The sequence below is a fragment of the Pollicipes pollicipes genome, unplaced genomic scaffold, assembly GCF_011947565.3.
Source record: "Pollicipes pollicipes isolate AB1234 unplaced genomic scaffold, Ppol_2.1 Scaffold_7231;HRSCAF=8579_pilon_pilon_pilon, whole genome shotgun sequence".
Taxonomy (NCBI): domain Eukaryota; kingdom Metazoa; phylum Arthropoda; class Thecostraca; order Pollicipedomorpha; family Pollicipedidae; genus Pollicipes; species Pollicipes pollicipes.
The window spans coordinates 31,714,093-31,720,988 of NW_023597034.1; the positions used below are offsets into that span (position 1 = coordinate 31,714,093).

General features: G+C 66.6%; 1 protein-coding gene across 1 annotated transcript in view; it reads right to left on the reverse strand.

Annotated features, from left to right (window-relative positions):
• LOC119110001 (calmodulin-binding transcription activator 2) overlaps positions 1 to 6,896 on the reverse strand; it is a 118,711-nt gene that overhangs the window by 88,402 nt on the left and 23,413 nt on the right. The gene's annotated exons all lie outside the window — the stretch shown is intronic.

Sequence of the window (6,896 nt, forward strand, 5' to 3'; positions counted from 1 at the left end):
GCGGTGAGCAGCGCGTGCTGCACCGGCGGCGTCACGGCGCGCTCGTGCGCCGTGACGACGCCGGCCCAAACCAACCGCCGCCGGCCGCGCGGCTAAGAGCCGACCTTATATAACTCGCGCGCTCAATAACATTAGCCTCGCCCGTTGTTATTACAAAGGCGTAGCGCTGGTGCTTCGGGGAAGCGTGCGGCGTAGCCGGCGAAGGGGGCGTCGGCGGGCGGTCACGTGCCCGGCACGCTCCCTTTCGACGTTTGCCGCCTGCGACAGCGAGACGGCGGCACGGAGGTCGTCGTGCCCGAACCGAGCTGGTGGAGCTCGTGTCGCGTGCGGCGCCGTCTCTGGACAGATCATCCGCCGCCGGCCAGCCCCCGAGACGCGACCATGGCGCACGTTTTCATTTCATCAGCCGGCCGGGCGGCGACGGCGTCCCCGGCGGCAGACCCCCACACTCACCCCCCCCCCACCCCCCTGCGGACAGCCTTGGCCAGTAGGGCCGCTGGGGCGGGCGTCCGCTTAGGCCGTGCCGCCGGCACGCCCCGGCATCGACCAGGCGGGCCCGCTCGGAGCCACCGGCGCACGGGCCGGCCGACCGCACCGCACCGCCGCGCCCGCGCGGTCGGTCCGCTGAGCCGGGCGCGCGGGTCTGCCGCTGGCGGCCGCTCAGGACGAGCGGGACGCTCAGAGCCGGGGGTGCAGCGCCCGCTGCAGCTCAGGTAAGCCGGACACGCCGGTCCGGGTAAACTTAGCGGCCACAGCTGACCCCAGGTGAACGGGCGCCCGAAGCCTGACTCACCGGTAATCCCGGCGGTAATCCAGCGCAGGCAAACAGAACGACGTGCCCAGTCAGATCAGATCAGGGAAGCTGGCTGGTTTGGGCTGTGCGGACCGAGCGATGCTCAGCTGGTAACGGTTTCTCCCACGACCTGGCGCGAAAATGGCGGGTTTGAGCCAAGCCGCCGGCTTAAAGTTCCGTCGTTTCCCACGACGAGCAGGTTGAGAGATGGGCCGCCAAATGGGCCGCGGTCCTAATGCGCCGTAAAACTCCAAAAAGTTATCTTCTCCAGCCGGGGTAGACTGATCGCGCACGGTCGCGCCGTCGGACGCACTCCGTCCTGCGGCTCAGGTGACGTGGGCGTTCCCCGCTCCCATCTCCCCCCCGCCCTGGGTGCACTCCAGGTCAGTCGAGCGAAAGTGCTCGACGCGCGGAGCGAGGACTCTGCCAGCCGAGCGGCGGAGCGGCAGCTCTCGGGGCTTTTTGCGCCGCGATGCGCGGCTCGGAAAGCCGGCTGCTTTGTGACCTGGGCCGTGGTACGCGCCGGCCGCGCGCCGTCCGACGTCTGAGCTCCGCCGCTGCCGCCGGCGCCGGCCGGACGCCGCCAGCCGGGATGGGAGTGGCGCTCACCGCCGCCAGCCTCTAGTCTTCGGTGGGGCGGTCAGGGGCGCTCACGCGAGCCGCTCTCACGCCGCCGTCCAGTGGGCCTGGCGACGCGGGTCGGAGCTGAGAGCCCAGCCTGCCGAGAAGAGTGCTAGGGCCAGCTCTGGTGGAAGCTGGTTTACGATGTGAATTGTTTGCGCTGGTGGAATATGCTCGGAAGCTCTTCAGTTTCTTGCCGCGTGTCTGATGCCGTTTAAACCGTTAATCGGCAGCACTGTTGTGACCGCTTATCATTATCACCGTTTAAACCGTTAATCTTTAACACCGCTTAAGCTACCAAGTCATGATGAAGAGGCGAAAGCGGGCGTGCCTCGTGCTGTATATATGCGCGCCGTGAACGCGAGTCGAGGCTGGCCTGCGTCCCCTGACCTTTATCCTTGTGACCCGGACTGGGCCGACCCGGCCAATGGGCAGGTTTTCGTGCGCCTTTGTTGGGGAACACAGGCCCAGCGAGGGGCGTCGCTTGCAGTGGTGGTCCGGCGTGGGGCCAACTGAGCAGACACGCCGCGCACTTAATCTTTCCGGAGTCATTACAATGGCGTGTCATGACGCTGCCAGGCCGCTATCCAAACGTGCTCACACTAGAAAAGCCAGCTTGGCTCTATGGGATGTGGCGCCATTGAAAGCCTGCCGTGAGCAGCAACAGGTGCTGGCGGGAGGCGCGCCTGGCGTCCGCCGAGCGCGTCGGACGAGCGGACGCGACCGGGCCGCCAGCCGCCCGCCAGGCATAGTCGTGTGGCGTGTCCGGCCGGGTTCGGATCCCACCGGGCGGCGTGACGCCGACAGGAAAAAAAGGGCATCGATCGCGCCGGCACGCGCCGGCCGGTGGTGGGCCCACGGAGACGAGCAGCGGCGCGGCCGGACGGCGCCGCCCGCAGCCCGCCGACGGCCGGTATTGGCGGCATGATCGCATCGAGGGCTGTCGCCGGCCGCGAGGCGCCCAGCGGCCCCGGCCGAGATCGAGCTGATGAGCAGCCGGCGGCGCGTTATTGCCGCCGGCCGGGCCGCACGCGTCCGGACGGCGGTGCGCGTCGCGGTGGACCGGCCCGGCCGTATCGTTCGGCTCGCGGCACGGGCGCAGTTTCGAGATATGCCGACGGCGACCGCGGGCGCAATCCGCCGTCGGACGTGCTGACATCTAGCGGCCGACGCGAGAAACACGAACGGACGTCGGCTCCTGTGCGTGCAGTCGTTTTGCTATTCTGGTAGTGGAGTGCGACGACGCGGTGGTTGCGAGTTGCATGGCCGTTTTCGTCTGGGCGCGGCCGCGATCGGAAACATGACGCCACCATCCCGCTCGACCGGCGGCTCAAACAGTACACGTATAACAAACAAACGACCGGAGCCCCCGGCGGCACGGCACGGCGGACGTGACGTCCTCACATCCCCAGACAGCAAGGGGTGTGACGACCCCGCGTCCCCAGACAGCGAGGGGTGTGATGTCCTCGCGTCCCCAGACAGCGAGGGGTGTGATGTCCTCAGGCCCCCAGACAGCGAGGGGTGTGATGTTCTCACGCCCCCAGACAGCGAGGGGTGTGATGTCCTCGCGTCCCCAGACAGCGAGGGGTGTGATGTCCTCATGCCCCCAGACAGCGAGGGGTGTGGTGTCCTCGCGGCACCAGACAGCGGGGGACGTGATGCCCTCGCGTCCCCAGAGAGTGGAGGACGTGACGTCTCGCATCCCCAAACAGCGGGGGACGTGACGTCCTCGCCGCTGCTGTCTGCCGGGACAACACTCTGACCTCTCCCCGCTGTCCCGGCCGTCATCATTCGCCGAACCGGGCCGGATGGTCGTCTCGACGCGCTCTCGCCGTCGGCCGCTCGGCAGTGGCCTGTCTTATCGGTCGGCACCGCGGCGTAGTGCCAAGCACTTGGCTGTCTCGCCGGGCGCTGGTGCCGTGAGACTGTCGACAGTCGTCCGTCGTCCATTGTCCGTCATCCGCCGTCCGTCGTCCGTCGTCCGTCATCCGTCATTCGTCATTCGTCATCCGGCACCAGGCAGGGTCAGGATTGCGCCACGCGCGCCGGTGGCACGGCATGTACGAGCGCACTGTGTGCCGCTGGACTAGGTGTCCTTGGGAGCGGTCGCTTCGGATATGTTTTGTATTGGCCCTTAGGTGATGGTGAATGCGTGACCGGTGGCTGGGTGATTCGGACTTTTCCCTCACCTCTGTGGAGGCTATTGTCTGGTGTTTTGTTTTTTGTTTTATTACCCTGCCCGTGAGATGTGCTGTCCATTACAGGGTGGTTGCTCCGCGCAGTTCGTCTTTGCGCCCGTGACCTCCTGGTCGTGGGCTGTTGTTTCTGTGGCGGCTTGCCAAGCCTAACGGAACAACCCAGGGATTCCGCTCACGTTCGCTGTCGCTTAACGTTGCCTCCGTTGACGGGCCGCCGGGCCGCGTCCCAGGTCGCGTCGGTCGGTGCCAGATAACGCAGCCGGCGCCGAACTGCTGCGTTTGCTCGCGACAGCGGGCCAGCTGCGGACGTCGGCTCCCATCGCGATGTGTTCCGGCTGCCCACCGCCGTCCGACCGGCTTCTCCGCCGCCATCCCGACCCCCAGCCGCCATCCGACCGACCCCCGCCGCCATCCCGACCGACCCCCGCCGCCATCCCGACCGGCCGTCCGCCACCATCCCGATCCCCGCCGCTATCCCGACCGGCCGCCCCCCGCCATCCCGACCGGTCCGCCCCCGCCATCCCGACCGTGTGCCCGTCGCCATCCCGACCGGCCGCCCGCCGCCACCTTGGCTGGCTCGCGTGACCGCCGGCCTTCGGATCTGTTTGCAAACACCGGATCTGCTGGCTATGTTGTACCGGACCTCCTGATCCGGTCGTATCTGTTGCAACGGAATTTGCCAGATCCGTTGGATTTTTCTGTGCCGGATTTACCAGATCGCGGTTGGATATGTCTGTATTGGGATCTGTCAGCCCGCTGGATCTGCCGCATCGGGTCTGTCGGATACGTTGTACGGTGTCTTTTCGGGTCCGTCTGAGCTGTTGCACAGGATCTGGTCAGATCCACTGCATCTGCCGTACCGGATCTGTCGGATATGGTTGTGCCGGATCTGTTAACTCTTCGGATCCTGTTGCAACCGGCGCAGCCGTCCTGTCGGTCTTGCGCTCGTCCTGCTCGACTGCAGCTGCTTTGCCTCTCGGCTGATCTGTTCTGTCTCCAGCCGCTTTTCTCCGGCTTAGGTCTGCCTTGTCGCCCAGCTGACGGCTTGGTGCCATTTCTGGGACCATGCTCTTTCTCCCAGCTGGACGTGCTTCGTCCCTTATCTGGGCCCTGCCGTGTCTCTCGGCGGGGCCGGCGTTGTTCAGCCTCGCCGAGCTCCTCCATTCCGCCAGCTCTGTCCCGGGCGCGGCGTCTCCTCCATCAGCGGCCGTGCTCTGCCGACCGCACATGGCCGGCGGTGGGGCTGATGATGTGCCGGCGGAAAGCGACTGCCGCGGTTCCGGGTCCGCCCCCTCCGCGGGGGCTGCGGCGGGCGCCATTCTCTCTCTGCGCGACCGACGCGGAGCGCCGACGCGAGATTGAGAGCGCCGGTCGACCGGCTCACGACTGATGGTTTGTCTGATGGCGCGACCATCACGACTGATGGTGTGTCTGATGGCCAGGTGTCCGTGACTGTGACGTGCCGGTCGCCTGACGAGGCGGCCGGCGCGACTGTCGCCGCCGGCTGCCGCAACTCGCGCGCGCGTGCGGGGCCCTACGCGCGAACGTTTCGTCGAATCGCCGGCGCGGCTCGGGCGGCGCCGGTGGCGTGACTCACACGGGCACCTGGTCGGCAGTGTGACTGCGCTGTGGCCGGTGGCTGTTGTCCCGGTCGGAGCGTGGGCGTGGGGCCTTCGCCGGCCTCTTCCAGTCGGGGTTTTTGGCTGCCGGTTCGGGCCGCGAGCGCCTCTGCGTGGGTCCGTTCCGCTACCTGTGCCGGGCGCTGCTGGCGTTTGCCACGCTCCTGTCTGTACAGACTGGTGGGGGCTTATTTTAGGCGGAGAAACAAGGGAGACCCGGACGAAGTGGAATGAAGGTTGGCAGACGCACCGGTAAAAGTGGGCGTTGGTTGTCCGCCTGGCGTAAGTTCCTAGCTCGCTGCTTGCCGCAGGACCGCTCACAGATCGGAAAAGGAAATGCGCCGCCGATTGTGCTGTTTGACTTGTTATCGCGGCGATGACGGCGAGATTGATGTTATCATTGGGACTTAAAAGCCGCACCGAGCTGGTGAGTCGATATGGGACTGCTGAGGCTCTGTGACGTCGCCCGCCTCTCTCCCTGGCAGGAGGGAGGCAACCGCGGAAGATCCCGATCCGATGCCCGTACTTCTGGGCGCTCGGCTTGACCGCTTCACTGTCGGTACCCTTCGCTGTGAGATCGCCAATGTCTTCCAGCTCCTCCATCAGCCTCTATGCTCCAGATGCCGTTGCCTTTTGGCGTTATCTGTGTTCTGGTGTCGATTTGTTCTCGTAGGAATCAGACGTGGACGACGATGTGTGCTGTACAGTCAGGTGTTCAGCATCCACAGTCCTGTACTGCTCCTGCGCGCCGCGATCGCATCGCGCTCATGATCGATCGGTCGTGCCGGCACTCAACGCCGGCACTCCACACCGGCACTCAACACGAGTTCACCATGTCGTCATGTCTCTCACGTTTGCCTGCGAACCTCGCAACTCCGGTGCGATGCCGCGGGGAAGTTGGGGGGGGGGGGGCGATGCGATGCCTCGGCAACGGGATACAGTGCGGTTGCGTGGGCGCTCAATGCATCCCTGGACTGGATTATTCAGATCCAATTATGTGGATCATCCGTTGGCATCGCAGCTTCGGCTGCGCCGCGAATGCGACGCTCCTGTGGCCGGCGTGTCGGCCTCGCGCAGCGGTCGGGCCCATTCAGACCGGCCCCCACTGGAGCTGATACAATTACCGGTCGGTCGGGCCTGAAATACGCGCCGGGCCGCGCCCCGCTGGGACGGCGCCGGCGGCGCCTGCCGCCCGCCGCAGCCGCCGCCCGAGGTCAGGTCAGGTCAGAGCACCGCCCCAGGGTGGGCGCAAGCTGCCAGCGCCCTCCCGCGCTTTAGAGCCACTTGCCGCGGGCGTGGTGGTGGGCCGAGCACGAGCGGCACAGCGGCCGTGTCGGCGGCGGCGGCGCGCGCGCGGCATAATTTTCTTTGATGTTTTATGGCGCATATGCGGGAATAGCTTGTCGGCGGCGGCGGCGGAAGCGTAGCCACTCAGGAGGCCTTTTGTTAGAAGTTGCGAAGTCGGGTGGACTGTTGAACCGCGGCCCTCGGATTCCGCGAGGTCAAGACGGACGCTGATCAAACGGGCGCCGGAAAACTCGGGCCATAGCCGGAACGGACTTGGACGGGCGCCGTGAAAGCCGAAGCAGACGGTCCCGCCCCGCCCCGCCCCGCCCGCCGTCGTCGTCGGCGGCGGCGGCGGCGGTCCGTCTCGGCCGGCCGGCG